The sequence below is a fragment of the Chelonoidis abingdonii genome, chromosome 2 (assembly GCF_003597395.2).
Source record: "Chelonoidis abingdonii isolate Lonesome George chromosome 2, CheloAbing_2.0, whole genome shotgun sequence".
NCBI lineage: Eukaryota > Metazoa > Chordata > Testudines > Testudinidae > Chelonoidis > Chelonoidis abingdonii.
Window position 1 is genome coordinate 163001248 of NC_133770.1, and position 18263 is coordinate 163019510.

Here is an 18263-nt window from a genome sequence, read left to right on the forward strand (position 1 = left end):
AGCTGCTTCTGCACCAGTGGTTAGGTGGGCATAGCTACAGTGCTCAGGAGCGGGTGTATTTTTAACACCTCTGAACACTGTGGCTAGGTCAGTCTAAATTGTAAGTATAGACCAGGCTCCAGGAAAGGTTGTGGGTTTGACTGTCAGTCAACAAGCCATGTTCTCTCTCATTAACCCTGAACTGTTGCCTACCACCAACACCCCTAAGAGCTATTCATTGCTAGGGATTCTTTGTCACCATGTGGCTGGAAAACCTATTGGGAACTATGCAGAAATCTCTCCGAGGAACTTGTAATGGGAAGAGAGGGGACCTGGTACAGCTCACAACCAGGCGAGATAGTTATTCAAAGATTAGAGTCCTGTGAATTTGGCGCTTGAAGGATCAGGGTCCTAGTCCCAACTCCCTGTTTTTTCCTGTAGCTTATCTAAGAAATTGTGTCTGATATCAGCAGAGCATGAATTTCTTACAGACAGAGAGCCTGTGAACATCTTCTGACTTCAATAGAGATTGGGGGCACTCAATGCCTTGCAGGTTTGAACCCTGAATCTCTAAAGATTCAACAAACTTGTAAGAGAAAAGAGGAGATTCAAAGCTAAGTTTCCAATTAGCAACACTTTAATTGCAGTATTAGTCATTCATTAGTGGGAAAAGCCAGATGCTCTTAGGAATTAAATAAACTAAAAAGATCTCCCCACCATCACCACCCTGGGAATAGTTAGCTATGGCTCATACACGTTTGCTTTGTGCCGGGAGCATGACTGATACGACATGTGCGTGCACTGTGCTCTGGTGTTAAATCACTGATGAGGTTCGGAAATGCATGTGGCAAAAGGAGGCTGAGAGTAGATTGGATTCTTTGGGCCATTTGGTTTTCCGGGTCTGTCTCTCTTTTTGCTTTATTCTGACATTATTTCTTCGGGGATGCACAGTTTTTCATTATATGTCTGAACAGCATCTAGTGCAGCATGCTCCAGTCCCTGACTGGGGCCTCTGGGTGTGACTGCCATACAGATACTCAAAAGAGTAAATAAATAATGTAGGAGAGAAATAATCGATGGACACTATTTGGGCAGAATGTAGTAGTGTTGGCAGCGCTGCCCTGCATAGGCTGCAGCTGCTGATTTTGGTTTCATGAGGCACAAAGGAACTGCCAGGCTGGATCAGACCCAAGGCCCAGCTAGTTCAGCCTCCTGACTCTTGATGCACCAGCTGCTTCAGAGGAAGGTGTAAGAACTCTACAGTAGTAGCTGTCTGCCCCCTGCATGGGTCTCATCCTAATCTCTAATAGAGAATGGCTTAAACCCCAAAGCCCAAGACTTAATATCTTTTCATGATTCACGGGGATCTTTGAAAAGCACCTTGAGCATTTAGTGCAGCATCACGGGCTGCCTCAGTCTAGGTGATGTCATTTTGTCTGAGGATCCCAGAACTGGGTTGTGGCAAGGCTGTGAGTCAGGACCGAGGGGCACTGATAGAGTTGTATGGGGTCCCAGGATTGGAGATGCTGTGAGATAGGATGGCGGGACACTGGCAGAGCTATATAGGCGGCACAAGCGTGCTATGTGTCAGAACTGAGATGCACTGGGGCTGGCTCCAAGGACTAGAATAGCAGGTGATGCTGAGGCTGAGGACTGAAATGCAGAGCGACGTAGGGGAAGTGTGCACAATGGCTGTCCATTAAACCTGCATCCATGAGTAGTCAGCCCATTCTTCAGAGCACTGACTACAAGTTTATTTCCCTCTGGAATGCAACTTGACCCTGCAGTCACCCATATTATTTGACACTGAAGACGAGGTATATTACTAGTAGGAGGGAAGACTGGAACTTTTCAAGCACAGCTCCCTGGAACAATAACTTCTTGATCCTTTGTGTGAAGCTAGGTAACAATACTGCAGCTGTGTTGGGGGAGAGAGAGAATCAGGAGCCTGTGCTCTGCTTTTCAAGGATGGAAATCATTTATTTTATTTTATTTTTGCGAATGAAGGATGGCTTGGCTATGAAAACAGTGTGTTTTCTGGTCAATTGAGAGAAAGTCAAAGGGACCCTGGGTGCAGTTCAGAGCAGGCATAGCACGCTGAAAATGTTTGCTTTTCTGATGCACCCTCATGCAGGAAACGGCCTGACTTTACTTACCCCATTTCTAACCACTGGCTGTGGAGCGATGGGACCTAGAGCTGAGCAAATTAGGCAACTGCTGTTTTGCCACCTATTCCCTGCATTGTTCAGCACCTCCTGCAGGGCAATCAAACCCTTCCCAGACTTTCTGTGTTCAGCTAAAAGCAAGCCTCTGGAATCCTGCTTGTTGCATGTGGATTTGTAGCAAGTATAAGGCTCAGAGATGGTCTTAGCTGTGAGGAACTCAAGCAGCTCTCGGGGCAAGGTTTACCCACTATCTCACATTTATTCAACAGTTCATGGCGGTATGCGATTCCCCAGCAGATGGGAAAGGTGGCAGGAAAGGTTCACTTTGTCCACTTTTAAGCAGGGGGAGGGAAATACACAGTCTAGTCCCCATCTCTGGCAGTTTAGCTGGGGCTGTTCTAATCCTAAGGCTTGGTTGGTGCAAGCCCAGCTGCTGCAGGGCAAAGATAAGGGTTCTGATGGGCAGTCTTTGAGGAACGGCAGCAATTGGGATTGGTAAAACCGTGAGGCTTGATGGAAATGAAGATGAACCTGAGCAAGTGTCCCTGTACACACAGGGCCTGCTTCTCATCTCATGTACGCTGATATAAATCGAGAGTGACTCCGTTAAAGTCAATGGATTTACACAGGGGGCTGAAACAATTTTTATAGTGGAGGGTCTGAGAGCCATTGAACCAAGCTGTAAACCCTGTATATAATGAAAACCACTTCAAGCCAGGGGGTACGGCAGCACCAGCACCCATGGTTTGACACTTGTATGACTGAGATCAAAGGTGCAGGATACCAGGTGACCAGAGGTGGGGCTGAGTTGATAGACATTGGGGAGCAGGCTGGATTTCAGTAGAGCGCCTCACCCTCCCCCCCGCTCCCCAGAGTCTCTGAGTGAGAGAACAAACCCTTTCATCTCCCCCACAAAGCCAGGGAGAACGCAAAGTGTCAGCTATAGCAGCCAGCACAGGGACAATCTGTTTAACCGGGGGGGGGGGGTGGAGGGGGGCTGCAGCTGAGCTCATTAACCTTATCAGGAGCAGCTCAGTCACAGATTCCCCAAGAGGATCCCTCCTTGTCCATCCCTATCCAACTAGGTCATTTTGTCCATCTCATGACTTTCCTGGGGGCTTTACCTGCCCGGAGCCTGCCTATGCTAAGCTCAGCTCTTTCTGGGGACAGTGCCCTTTAGCTGCAGCTGGGGCATTTTAGCCACCAGTTCTAACTGTTCCTTGTTTATTTCCCTTCTAGGTCCCTCCTGACTGGGGAGGGAAAAGAAGAATAAATTGCATTTCAAAAACATATTTGCTCACATTACTGATTGGTGACCCTGATAGGAAAGTCCTGTACAATGTCACAGGGATTAAAGCATAAGGGGTCTATAGAAATGCAATGGGGTTCTTTAGAAATTACTCTGAGCACCCATCGGGCTGATCCTCCACTGGCGTAGGCTGGCGTTACTCTACTGACGTCAGCCAGACCACTCTGATTGATAACAGCTGAGGATCTGACCCATAGAGGTTTTACAGTGAATGAGAGCCTTGCTGTAGATTTGTTAGCTGTTCCATAGCAAGGACAGAATCCACTGTTACATTCTGTAGGATTCTCCCATCATGGGAATTTTCATGCTTTTTTTTAAAAGGGGCGGGGGAGGCGGAAGAAACAGCGTAAAACCAGGAACAGCAGAGGCAGGTGCTGAGTCAGTTTCCTCTCCAAGTGGCTTTGCCAGTGTGCCTCATTGCTGACTTGCAGCCATCCCTGTATTCTAGTCCGGGGCTCCCCAGACAGAGCTCTACCAGTGCACCTCAGTCCCTGACCCGCAGCACTCTCTGTTTTCCCCAGTCCTGGACTCCCCACATTCAGCGCTGCAATCCCTCATTAGCAGTGTCCTAGCTATTCCCATTCTGGGATCCCCACACCGCTGTCCTACCGAAATCACCTATTCCAGTTATGTGCCCCTTCTGGGTGGATATTTCCTATCCGTGTCCAATGCAGAAATCCCCACCATCACCCAAAATATCCCAATCCCTTTATTTCTGAGGTTAAACAGCACTGGCTTTCACATCTCCAAGGTAAAGGACTAGTGAGTTAATTCATGACGCCTCTGCCAGAACCAGAAGAAATTGAATATGAGAGCGAGGGTTTATTCCAATACTAACCAAGCAAGGCCCCAAGCCCAGAACTGGCTCTGCACAAGTGAACCCTTATGCCCACATGGAGCATAGATTCAAGGGCCCATCTGCCTGGATCCAATTGCAGGATCAGGACCCAAGCCAGGATCTGCATCCTGAGCACCTTGGTATAATGACTTAGATATCCGGCTCCCGTAAGGAATCTGATTCTGAGTTCAGTACTGCCTGCTATCCCTTTCAATCAGAGGACTCTTGCTTGGGCAGGAGCTTCTTCATGCTAGCATGGCCTGATCTCTGACTGGCACAACGAGACAGTGCCCAAAGTCAGATTTTATAAAGATTCCTTGTCATCTTTCTCTTCTGTCCCATTTTTTCTATTTGGGCAAATACATCTTTAGCTACTGGGCAGGCGGAAGGATCTCCTGAACAAGTGTTTGGCCTCAGCTGCCAGCGGTCGCTGCCGAGGCATGGTACAACAGACTTGTGTTGCACTGGCATCAAGCCCACTGAACTCAGTGCCAAGCCTACTGCCAGCTTTGATAATAAGCAGCAGCTAGTGGGTGTGAATTCTCCTGGTGTTCATTGAAACAACATTAAGTGTGATGGACTCCCAGGCTATTAGAGTGGATGTAACATGTAATTCAGGCTGGTTATTCTTCATCTGAAGTGTCCCCCTTCACTAATGGCAAATCAGGACGGAACACATGTGCCTGCTTTGTGACTCCCCGACTCCATTCACTTATGGCCTGCGATCAAAATTATCCCAATGAATGTCGATGAATGAATTAGAGTGAATGAATGCCTTGTAAAGGGGCCCTTTACCAGCGCGGAACGACTATTGAACGCCAAAAGGATGGCGCCTGCAAAGGCGGTGTTTGAATTCATTCCCATTAGCACAATTAGGGTGAAGATTACAGGGGGCGGGCCAGGGTCGGCGCTGCTGATGGGGCACTCAAAGTGCTATCGCTGCCACTTCTGTGGAAGGCTGAAATTAGCAGGCTTCTAAGAACCTGCCTACATCTGGGGAAGAGGAAGACGACCTGTGCTCTCCCTGAACCTTCTCTGGAAACCAGCGGTGAAATTACAGGAGATTAATAGAAAACCCCTTCGCACACAGGAGGCCAAGGCTAGGTCCTCAGCTGGTATCAATCGGCCTAGCTCTGTGGGGGGTCCAGTTCATGGCTTAGAGGTTTGCGGTTTGACCTGTGCCAAGTATGCAATCTCGATCCCACTCCCAGAAGAAATGTGTGGAGTTGGTTGGTTTCAGGGTTTCAGTTCAGTCCATTTCTTAATGGAAATGTAAGTCAGATGCCCCAGATAGAATATTTGTCCTTTCACTCTGACAATTGGCAACATTTGGCCGGGGGGGTTAGATTCTTCAAGCAGCACTCAAAGCTCCACCTTTGTGCCGTTCGTGATTGCCAGCTGGAACATGGGGAGCATCACCTGGTGAGAGAGAGCATGTGAGATCTTAGCCTGTGAGCTGCTGGGGCCAGGGACTCTCTGTCTTGTGTGCGTACAGCCCTTACCCTTACCTGCTTCTACAATAGGAATGATGGTTAATAATGAAGAAGAGAAAGTAGAGGGGAGCGGGAGAGATGCACCGAGGTGATGAGTGGTATAAGCACAGAGAGGGAAGGCTGGAAAGAGGCTCTTGACTTGGATCAGCTTGTAAACAGAGGGAGAAGGAGCGTGTGAAAATTAGCAAGGAAGAGGTGACAAGCTGTATGGGCAAATGGCTTCAAAGCAAGTACACTTCAAGAGCCAGTGATGAGATAAGACTGAATTCCTTCAATCCACCCAGAAAGACGCCTGGAGGGGGGAGATTTGTCTCTCCCAGGGAAAGCCCTGGGAGGGAGGCAGGTTTGACATGATTCGATTTTGGAAAAGGAATGTGGGATGTGATTTATTTTTCTTTCTTTTCCTGCAAAGGCAGGAGTTGGTCTGTTCATGCCCCTCCTTCCTTCAGGTCCTATCGCACTCTTCCGTTAACAGGGAGACTACAGCACTCTCCCTGCCTATGAAGAAACCTGTTCCATTCATGTTACTTAGTATAAAAATATATTTGTGCTTCCCTAGCACTTAGGATGTCAAAGCACTTTGCAAACATTAATTGAAGTCTCACAAGGACCTTCCTCATTGTCATTATCCCCATTTTATCCAGGGAAAATAGAAGTGCAGAAGGGTGGCCCCAAGACCACAGTTAGTCAATATCAAAACTGGCGATAGGACCCAGCAGCCCGGTGTGAAATGCAGCAGTGTTTGTCCCAGGTGATCATGCTGCACTCCTCTTGTGATTTAGATCCATGCAGAGGTTGCACTTCTTGGTGCTTTGCTTTGAATTTTGCAGAGCTTATGGCCAAGCAGTGGAGTTTCTCTTGCTTTGGAATGAGACCATCAGTGACCTCCAGATTCGCTCGAATCTCAGCAAACTTGGCCTGAGTTTTAAGCTTGTGGTGATACCCAAAATCAGACGGTGTTTTTTTCCCTGGTTTTGAGTGTCACAAGAGGCTCTCGATGGCCTAGTCCTGACTCCCAGACCTGTGCTCTGACCACTTTACCTTACTCCATTCCTCCTTTCCAACTCCCAGAGGGAATTAGAGATTCTCTCTCAGTCTCTGGACAGTCATCTAGTCTGACTGCAATGGATGGCATTTTCTTTCCTACAAGCTCTGGCTATTGTCACCACCCACTCTGAAACTTTGTCGAGCATGATAAATGAGGAGTCACGGTCTGATGGCCCTGTGGATTCCTCTCACTAGAAATTAGTTAGCATTCCACAAGCTGCGAATAAATGGGGCTGATCCTGGAAATATCATCCCCATCAAAATGGCAGTGTCAGTAATGCTGCCAGTAGGAAGGAAGGGGGGCCTGAGACCCAGGCGATCTGGATTCACTTCCTGGCTCTGCCACAAACTCCCTAGACCAAGGGTTCTCAGACTTTTGTACTGGTGAGCCCTTTCACACAGCAAGCCTCTGAGTGTGATTCCCCCCTTATACACTAAAAACACTTTTTAATACATTTAACACCATTATAAATGCTGGAGAGAAAGTGGGATTTGGGGTGGAGAGTGACAGCCTGTGACCCCCCATGTAATAACCTCGTGACCCCCTGAGGTGAGGGGTCCCAACCCCCAGTTTGAGAACCCCTGCCCTAGACTCTGTGTGATCTGGGGCAAGTTTTTGACCCAGATTTTAAGTTGATTTTGAAATCAATGGGAGTTTGATGCCTGAATACCTTTAAAAATCTGGGCCTTAGTCTCTTTGTGCCTCCATTTCCTATCTGTAAAATGGAGATAATAATCCTTCCTTTCTCCCACCTTCGGTTTGGCTTGTCCATATTGTAATTGCTTCAGGACAGGTAGCGTCTCTGAACCCTGGTGTGCTCCCCTGGACAGCTAACAGTATCTGGTAAGGCTGAACTGTGCAGAAAACGGAGCAGGCCACCTGGAATGAAGGGTTCCACGCTAGCCAAGTGTATGTAAACAACAGGTAGCTTCTAGTGCATTGGAGGCGAGTGGGAAGTGAGTTCTGTGGAATTGTGGGATGACATTGGCGGACTATGTAAACATGAGCTCAGCTACGCATGCTTCAGCTGCATCCTCACAGCAAAATGGGCAGGTTGACGCCTGCCTTAAAGGAAAGCACAGGCTGTAACTCGTAACCCAGCGAGCGTAGGCTCAAAGCACATGTAACCAGGTGCTTAAGGGCTTTGTATGTGGATGGTGGGGGTGATCAGTGGGCTGAAATATGGGGTACGTGTGGACATACCCTGTGTGTCAGTACAGCATTTAAAGCAATGGGACCCTGACCTCAACTGAGGTCTATACATGCTACCTTCATATAGAGTGACCAGAGGGCAAGTGTGAAAAATCGGAAAGGTGGTGGTTGGGGGTTAATAGGTGCCTATAAAAGAAAAAGCCCAATTTTATAGGGAAAGTCCCAATTTTGGGGGCTATCTGGTCACCTTACCTTCATACATTAATAATAGAACATGCTACCTTCTATACATGCTACCTTCATAGATTAATAATACCACATCTCTCTTTAGGGTTAGGGTTAGTGTTACAGTTCAGTAACACAGGGACATGAGCAGGGAGCATGTCAGGGGCCTTATAACAAACCTCTGCATATGGCCCATTATCAATCTGCCTCAATTTAGTTAAACAGGCCCTTGAAATCCCGTGAAGGGTCATCTAGCCAGACACAACCAGAGCGACCTGCGTCTAAGCTCTGCCATTGAATCACCAGTTTACCCTGCTGTTCAGACACACGTGCACACAAAGCCCTGGGGCCAGATGCATCCCTGGCGTAAGCAGGGCTGTCTCTAATGAAGTCAGTGGGGTTGCACCCCAGTTATGCCAACGCAGAATCTGCCCCGACCCTGATCTCCATACCCTACGGCAAAGATATAATCTCTTTGTTCAGCCCAGCCTTGTTGTCTAGGCCCCCTTGCACACTGTGCCAGCCCAGCCGCTATTTGCATCACAATGTTCTGGCTCTGCTGATGGGTCCCTGCATTCTGTCCCCCAGAGCTGCTTTGACATGTAATGCGTTGGTAATGAAGTCTGACCAACGCTGGGAGGGCCCGTTCGCTGTGTACTTACCCCCTCCCCACAGGGCACTCGCAACCCAACCAGCAGATACAAAAGAGCAAGCAGGAGCTGTGGGGCTAATTTGCCAGGGGGAAGGCTCCCATCTTTTCTTTTCTTTTTGTCCCTGTCAATTGGCAAGTGACAGGGTGAATTGCATTTTAATGTCATGGTGTTTAATCCCTTTAATCAGGCGAGGTCAGGGGCTTAGAATGGAGATGATTGAAATCTGCAGCACTCATAAAGTTAATGACGCAAAGGGAGTTTAACACAATGGTGGGACTGTGATGTTGGCTCCCATCCTGGCCTCTCCGCCCTTCCCATGTCTCCTTGGCTCTTGACAGACAGACATGAGCAGATACATCACACATGCACAGACACCGCACATTGACACAAACACACACAGATGCCACACACTCATCAGAAACTGCTGCAGACACATACACACACCTCCCTTACTCTTGCCTAGAAGCAACACACAAATACACACGCACACTCAAAAAGAAAAACATATGCCAAATGACACACCATGCACTCATATCACACGCTTCTCCTCACCTGCTGATAGAGAACACACACAAAGATACAACAGACACCCAGGCAGCACATGGACATGCTCACATTGACAGCTAGAGACATCCCCCCTTCCACACTACACGTTCTAGACCACACACACCCCACTCTCAGCATCACAGAATCATTGCTCACCCTCACAGAACACACACCAGGACAGACCAGAAACTCACACTGACAGTGCTACTTGCACTCAAAAACACTCACCGCACATATGCACATGGTTTCCATCACATACACACGTATAGACACACAGATTCATCATCACACACTCACACACAGACACGTACACACTCATGCATGCACATACAATTGCCAACACACATACAGACACCACACTTTCAGCATCTCTTTCACACACACACACACACACTCACTCACACACTCTCTCTTTTTTCCAAGCCCTAGCCACAATAGGATTAGTTTAGGAGACTGACTTTCTTTTCCTGCTCTGAATTCTCTGCAGCCTGTCAGTTTGCAGGCCCTTCATTTTATGTTAATGAAGCACAGGGAGTGCATACTCCTCTGTATATTTCAAATGTTAGTTTTTAAATGAAAAGGGGGGGAAAAACTCGTTCAGAGGTGCGTAGGAGGGATACGAATTATTTAAATGTTTCTTGCTGAGCTGTCGGAAAGTCCCAGCAGCTCCCACACGCTCCTAACCATCTCCCAGAGATGCACCAGAAATTGAGCAAGGAAAAGTGTTCTTCAGCTTAAATGCACAGCCCTGGAATTGGGACCTGCTGGTTCTTTTCTTAGCTCTGCCACTGACTTCTGTTGGTTGGCACAAGCCCCTTAAGGCGAAAGTGGCCTCGTATTGTGGCTGTTTCCGTTTACAGGTTCTCTGCTTGAAAGGTCTTTGGTCTGTTTTTCAAGTGGCCAGAATTCATCTGGCACTGCAGGGGATTTAAAAATCAGGTCCATGGCGCTTCCAGCTGACCATTCAAAATCAGAGGCCATTTTTTGGAAAATATTGGCCTAAACATCTGCCTCAGTCTGCCTAACTGTAAAATAGGAATAAGGTGAGCCTTCTTTTACTGATCTGCATAAAGCACATTGAGAAACTTGGCTCAAGGGTACCACAGAAATTTTAGCAAGTAGCCAGTCCTTTTAGAGGGGTGTGTGTTAAAGCGATGTCTGTGTGTTTCAGCCAAAGCTTTCTCTCTTTCAAAGCCTGCACTCCATGGGTTGGATAGGTTCCTAGGAGATTTGGACACTAAGTTTCCCATCAAGTTTAAGGCATCAAAATCTGTTAGGCACCTTTGAAAAATCTCAGCCTATGTCCGTAAGCATGATGGCTGCTTTTCCTCATTCCTTTGCTTGTGTTGCCTGATGTCTTGCTGTGCCAAGGTGATAGCTGTGTTGGGAGGTTTTCACTTTGTGATTGCTACCTGCCATGTACACACACACACGTATAGGCCAGATGTGTGCGCGCACACACGCACTGAATTTCTGCACCAATTCTCCTGTGCCCTGTGGTAAATTATCCTCCTCCACACATATTACCTCTCTTAATCAGTAAACTCTGAATGGGTCCAAAATTGATTGATGTATCACAGCCAGGGGAAAAAAACTCCAGTGTTTAGGCCTTGGCTCTGACTTATTTCCGTTAATCTCCCCAAATAGATATAGGCATTTGAGTGGATATTCTGAGTTCTTGGGGGTTTTCTTCCTCTCTTGGGTTTATAAGGACCAAGAGTTTGAAACTGGAGTTTGAAACTTAGAAAAACCCAGGGCTGGATGTAGAATCCACTTCTCCTGGCTCATGACAATCTGTGTGTGTGTGTAATATTTAATAGTTAATTGGATTTTTCTCAACCTTTATATCATAATCCCTCTCCGTAGGTCTGGTACAAGTTAACTATACCTGGAAAACAGTGTCTAATTCTCAGCACTTGAGATGTGCTAGACAGTCTGGAAATCACTCAGAGAACAATAGGAGTGATTAAGGACTTGGGGAAAATGACAGACAAGGAAAGATTTAAAAGAGCTATATGTCTCGCGTGGGTAAACAGGGGCACGAAAATGGCCTGCAGTGAACATCTAGGCTGGAGAGGAGTTGTCTAGGGTGGTGCACAGAGGTCTACCTAGGAGTGAAAAGATGCAACTGAGTACAGGAAAATTTAGGAGAAACAAACAGACTGTGGAACAATCTCCCCAAGGCCGTGATGGACCTCGGCTTAGAACATTTAAAAGCAGACTGGACAAAGCCCTTGAGAAGAGGCTGATAGATTAGGTGAACAGCCAAGACTCACAGCAGCCTACGGTTAACAGCCCTATGTAGCTATCTAAAAAGGGAGCCCCCTTCCTACGTCAAAGAATCTAACCAGGGCTATTGTGCTCCATACACAGCAGCCTGCGGGATGATCCAGAAGAACACCTTCCCCAGCTCAGTGGGTAGCGATTGGGCTGAGGTTGCCTCTGCTAGAGCTGCACTTATGAAATGGACCCTAGGTACCACAGTGCTCTTCATTGCTCTCCTCACTGTGTGTCAGGAAAGCCATGTGCTCTATGTTATCCCAGGCAGAGAGGCCATGGTGTCTTTCATCCTTTTCAGGACAGGGATGTCCCAGGCAGTCCCTCACTGTGTTGTCACACTTGCCATGCAATCCTCCACCCTATCCTTGCATTTCCACGAGGGATATGCGTTCATCTGCTTTGCACACAAACTCTTCTTTTTTCTTTGTGGGGAGCAGCATATACTTTCATTCCTGTGTAAAGACGAATCCATCCTGCAACGCCCTGGAAGACGTTCAGTGATGGGACTCTGGCACTTATGCACAGCCAGAGGGGTAAAGACAGGTGACCTTAACACCAGGGCATGGAGCATAAAAGCTTTTAGCAAGCAGTAGGAAGCAGAATGGCTCCCGACTGTTCACCCTACTACAATGACTCAGCCACCAAACAATTTCCCTTTCAGTCGTTTCTTCCCATGGAATCTGAATTTAGTTCATTTTGATTATGGACTAATTTCTGCCCACCAGCAACCTGTACCCCGCCCCCTTTCCCTCCACCCAACCCTTGAATTATCTAGAGGATACATCTTCATTATACCCCTGCTGTGGGGAACCAAGTGCTAGTGGCTTTGAAGAGCTGTTTTTCTAGCAAAGGGAATTAGTATACAGCTCTGCATACCTCCAAACCATCATCATAATAATAATACTTAGCACATATATAATTCCTCTCATCTTCCTAAGTGGTGCACAGACATTAAATGTAATTAAGCCTCACAACAGCCCTTTAGGTAGGTTAAAAGAAACATTGAAAAATGGAGAGAGCTCAGGGAGCAAGGGGCTGACTTAGGAGGAGAGATTTAAAGAGCTGAATGTGTCTAGCTTGGCTGAGCATGACTGTAAAGAAGGCACAATAACCATTAAGGCTGATCAGATACTGTACTTTCAGGGATACGCCAGTTCCAAAGGCAGCTCAGTTTGACCATGTTCTTCCCTCTTCTTAAGCTCTGTCATCATGGGGAAGCTTCACCATTTATATTGCTTTGATCTCTGTATGCTCCCCCACTCCTGGTTTCTCTCACTAATTACTAATACCTCCCTTTTGTAGGTACCTGCCTGAAGTTTATTTACAGTGCTCTGCTCCACCCCACCCCCTGTACAGTCCTAGTCCATCAACAGCATCATGCAGCTTCACAACACCTTTATCCAAAGGATGATCTCCACCTGCAAATCTCCCTTACTCTAGCCCACCCTGTCTGCTCACTCCCACGCTCTCCCTCTTCCCCTAGCACTGCCTTCCTGTGTGTTTTTTTTCCTACCCTCCCAGTTAATGGCTTAATTAGCTCATTAGCTCTCCTCAGCCTGGGCTGAGCTGGTCATTAGCACTCCTTTCCTCTTATCAGTAACCCAAGTGCTGGTTCAGCTGCTGGTTCTCAGGACTCTGTCACAGTCCCCAATGGACACTCTTATTCCAAAGACTTGTGGCTGAGTGATTGTTTTTATTTTGGTTCAGCTTAAATCCCTTCTCAAAGGGCAGAGCTTTGTCTGCTTCCTCCTAGTGTAGGTACAGCTATGCCATTGGCAGCAGTGCTTATTCCAGTTCAGTGAGCAAAATCAATGAGTGGCAAAAGAGCTCTTATTGTTGTTTGTATTACCGGGGCTCCTACGAGTCCAAGTCATGGACCCACAGCTCATTGTGCTAGGCACTGGACAAACCCAGAGCAAAGAGACGGTCCCTGCCCCTCCATCTGTAGTAGGGCTTGACTTGCACAACTGTGTCAATAAAATCACACCCCTAACCCTCAGAACTATGCCAGCAAAACTTTTAAGTGTAGACCTGGCCATAAACCATTAAAAGCCACCCTTGTCTGAAAAACATGTCCGCACAGGGGACTAGCCTGGCATAATTAGATGGGCTCAAAGTCACACCATAGGTTATACAATTTTTTCCTGCTTAGAGAAAGGCTTAGTTGCTGTTTGTGAAAAAGCCCAAAGGATGGGAGAAAGGAACAGTTCTTGAGCATCCTGTGTCATGTGCTGGGTAATAACATAAGAAGGTAATGAGTTGAAAATCGTTCACCCGAATTCCCTGGCAAACAACAACATGGACCTTTCCATGAACAGAAGAAAGGGGCAAATGCGTATAGTGATTGATTTGCAGCTTCTTCCAACTCTAAGCAGCTACAAGTATTCAAAGGCCCCAGGAGGGCAGAAGAATTATTTAACTGCATGATGGGACTCCTGCAAACAATCTTCCTCCCAATCCCCTCTCTTGATTACTTGATCTTCACATCCCAACCTCCTGTAAACAGTCTTTGCAGCCTAGTTCCCTGCCCCCAGGTGTCCTGTGATCTGCCCCCTCCTGTGTCCTTTCTCTGGGCCCCAATAGACTTAGAGATGCTGGGCACATGGAGAATCCCTCTGCCTCCTTTTACTCAGTCAAGCACAGATCCCTCCTAGAATTCTGCCTTAATCTGCCCCTCCAGTAGGAGCTTGTTCCTGCCTGGAGCATGGTGGGGAAGCCATTTACCCCGGGGGGAGGGGGGAGAGGAAATCACCATAGGGATTCAATGGTTCTTAATTTCACTACAGCTCAGCTAGCTCTTGAGAAGACAAACTTCTGCCGAGCTGCTGGCTTCAGGGTATCAATCACAGGGTTATTGCTGGGCTATTTTTGCTCCAGGCCCTTTCTTTTCATAAAGAGTTGGACACACGCTGAGTTCCTGCCACATCCTCCCTCCTTCCCCTTCCCTCCTACATAGAGGCAGGGAGGGTTAAGTGCAGGGGGCTCCGATGGGGCACGTGCCTTGTAAGCAGTGGCTATGGGGCAGAGATTGAGAGCTGGGGGAGCAGCTTTTGTTTTTAAATGCATTTATTACAGTGAGGGTTGAAGATGTGAGCTTGATAAGTTTCTGGAGGATATGGTATGAGGAGACTGCCTACAATGGCATGTAGCTGATGTGCAGTGGCTAGCAGCAAATATCTCCAGTGGCTGGTGAGGGGACACTACATGGGGAGGGCTCTGAATTGCTACAGAGAATTATTTCCCAGATGTCTGGCTGGTGGGTGATGCCCACATGCTCAGGGTCTAACTGATTGCCAGATTTGGGATTGGGAAGGAATTTCCCCCCTGAGTTGGATTGGCAGAGACCCGGGGGAGGAGGTTGCCTTCCTCTGCAGAATGGGGCATGGGTCACTTGCAGGAGTCACTTAAACTAGTGTAAATGGTGGATTCTCTGTAACTCAGTGTCTTTAAATCATGAGTTGAGGACAGGGGTCTTATTACAGGAGTGGGTGGGCAAAGGTTCTGTGGCCTGCAATGTGCAGGAGGTCAGACTAGGTCATCACAGTGGTCCCTTCTGATCTTAAAGTCTATGAGAAATGGCATTTCACTGGCCTTGTCACTGCAGAGGGGTATCCCATAGTGCATTGCATTCAAGAAGTTGTTGTAGAGGAATCAGCCTCACGTGAAAACAGTTTGATTTGAGTGTCTAACGGGAGAGCTGAGAACTCTCTGCAAATACCCAGAGGGGCCAGTTGGTCTCCATAGGGTCTATCTTCCGTGCAGAGTGAACTCATGTTCTCTATGCTTGCGTCGTTCCTCTGGAGCTTGGCTAACTTGAGTGAGCGCAACCAGACTGTCACATAACACCGAGCTGCCGTGTCTGCACCGGCACTGCACTCGCTTCTGTGTGGTGCTGCTAAGACTTCTGGGGACGCAGCCCACCGTTCTTAGCGCTACACTAAGCTGGGCTGCTCTGTGAATGCTTTCCCCGGGAATTGTGGGAGAATCTTTCTGTCCTCTCTGGGCACATGGGTGGAATTGTGGGGTGGCGCTGGAGGACTCCTGGCACCAGCCTGCATCCACGCAACACAGTGATTGTGTTAAGAGCTGACTTGCTGTGCCTATAGCCCTGATCTCTTCTTAACGCCAGATTTGAATGAAGGCTCTTTAGATATGGACGGAACTCGCACTTGGAGCTACGTTATAACTCGACTTAACTTTGCAGAGCAGCCAAGCCCTCAGGCAGTAGGAACAGGAGAAGTCAGTGAGCTTAAGCCGCATCAGGGGAAGCGAAGGCTAAATGGTCAGGTGAGCATGCAAGCTGTGAGCACAGTTTGGCAAGGGAAAAGGATGCCCAAGGAGAGGATGGAATATACCTTTTTTGGAGATATTCCAGCCTGAGGCTTATAGCATCCAGCTCTCTGGGAACCATGCCACAAAGCAAGGGAGCTTGGGATTCCATTGTTCCAGCTCCACGGAATTCAGACAGCTTGTGGGAGGTTAGCAGAGCCTTCCTCACCACCAGGGAAGAGCCCTTCTATGGTTTGTCTACACTGCAATAAAACAGCCACGGCTGGCCTCTGGCAGCTCAGGCTGCAGGGCTATTGAATTGCAGTCTAGATGTTCAGGTTCAGGCTGGAGCCCGGGCTCTCAACCCTCACCGGAGCCCAAACACCTACACTGCAATTGTATTGCCCCACGGCCCAAGCCCAGGCCCAAGCCCAAGCCAGCTGACACAGGTCAGCCGTGAGTGTTTTATTGTGGTGTGCACATACCCTGTACGTCTCTTCCTTAGCTACTGTCCTTTCAGTCACAGCCTGTTCTTTGTGACGGGGATGGCAGAAATGCCAGCAGGCTACAAGCTAACAATGCCCTGGCTACTAGGTAGCTTCTTCACCCTGCACACTTATATAAACTTGCTTTCCTGCACAGGCAGGCATTGACACACACACCCTTGCACTCAGTCTCTCACGTGCACACTCGTGAACACACTGGTCATGCCCATGCACCCTCACACACAGTTACACACTCATGCACATACATCCCTTCACACAGACGAATCTGCATACACAGACGCCCGCACTCAAATTATCTCAGACCATAATGGAAAACCGTCAAAGGACTATAAGGCAGCATGACTTCAGTCTGGCTGCAGTAAGTGCCCTCAAGAGAACAAGATGAAAGGGCAGGTCTGCTGGGCTGTAAAGTTAATAGAGTGGCCCAGCAGGACTATGGCTGCTAAACAGTTGGTGATTCTGCTGACTCTAGAAGTGTCCTATTTGTTCTCATCAATTCGGTGTTTGAGATCCTCCATGGAGGAAGAGGTGTGCATGTGCGTGTGAGGAAGAAAAGGACAAGCAAGCACAGTGATTTGAGAGCCTTGACTAAAAGATGCTAGATGAGTGCAGAGTGTTATTTTCACTAACCCTTTTGAGGCAGGGGATGAGTGTATGTAATAGCATAATGAATATGTAAGAGACAGAGGCAGATGCGGTGCTAACTACAGGAAGGGAACTTCCTTGAATCAGAGAAGAATCTGATGATTGGAAGATTGTTCGTTGCGGGTTCCAAGAGAAGAAAACCCACATTTGAGCCAGCAGCCTGTATTTTAATTTACACTGATTCTTGCTGCAGCATCCCTTCGACCAGTTACCCAGCGTCACACACCCAGGAGAGGGCGTAGTTCCACTGGGGCTCACCTGCAGAGCTGTGCAAAAATCTGATTGTTCAGTTTGCTGGCAATGCTGAAGTTCTTGGGGGGCAGGGGGATTTTTTTTTTAAATGGTCCCAGGGCAAACAAAAGATGTTTTCAATTTTGAGCTTTATAAAGATTTTATTATTGTTGGTTTTAAAAAATAAAATGTAAAGAAATGTTGAAACAACAAGTTTGGCTAAACAGAAACATTTTCATTTGAAACAATGTCAGAACAGAACCTTTAGCCTCTCTCTGAATTATTTTGTGTAGGGTTTTTCTTTCCCTTGACCAAAACAATTTGGCAAATTGGATGTGAATTTACAAAATGGTTTGAGCTGATTCAAAACTGTGTTTGTCACATGCAAAATGTTTGACCTAAACATTTTGCTCAGCTCTGCTCACTCATACTGGTCTCCAAACAGATGTGCGGGAGCCCCAGGTACAGCTGAACCATTTCATTTATGTCCTACCATACTTAGAGACAAAGCTCCAGCAGTCTTCATGGAATCTGGTAATAACAGCCCTCCAGCACAGACCAATGAATGCGCCAGGAGGTTGTCGGGATGACTAACAAAAAGCAGCCCAATGCCCCACCACAGGAAATCACATACTACTTTCTGTTACCTCCAACATACCATGGATGTGTTTTCTGCATTAAAGCAGTTTGTTTTTGCAGAGGGCTGGACTTTAGGAACATGATTTTGACTATGTACAGCACCTGGCACAACAGGGTCTTGTTCTGTGACTGGGGCTCTTAGGTGCTACCGCAGTACAATAACAATGAGAGTCAGGAGCTAAGAGCCACAGAACTGGCTAGCACCTACTGTAGGTGACATCTTGTTTTCAGAATGCCCCAGTGCTGGGTTAGAGACTCCTTCCCTTGTCCATTCTGGCACACAGA

The 18263-nt window shown here is 47.6% G+C and overlaps 1 protein-coding gene across 2 annotated transcripts in view; it reads left to right on the top strand.

Moving 5' to 3' along the window:
- The window catches only part of LZTS1 (leucine zipper tumor suppressor 1), a 43414-nt gene that overhangs the window by 12077 nt on the left and 13074 nt on the right, over positions 1-18263 (top strand). The window lies entirely within an intron of this gene.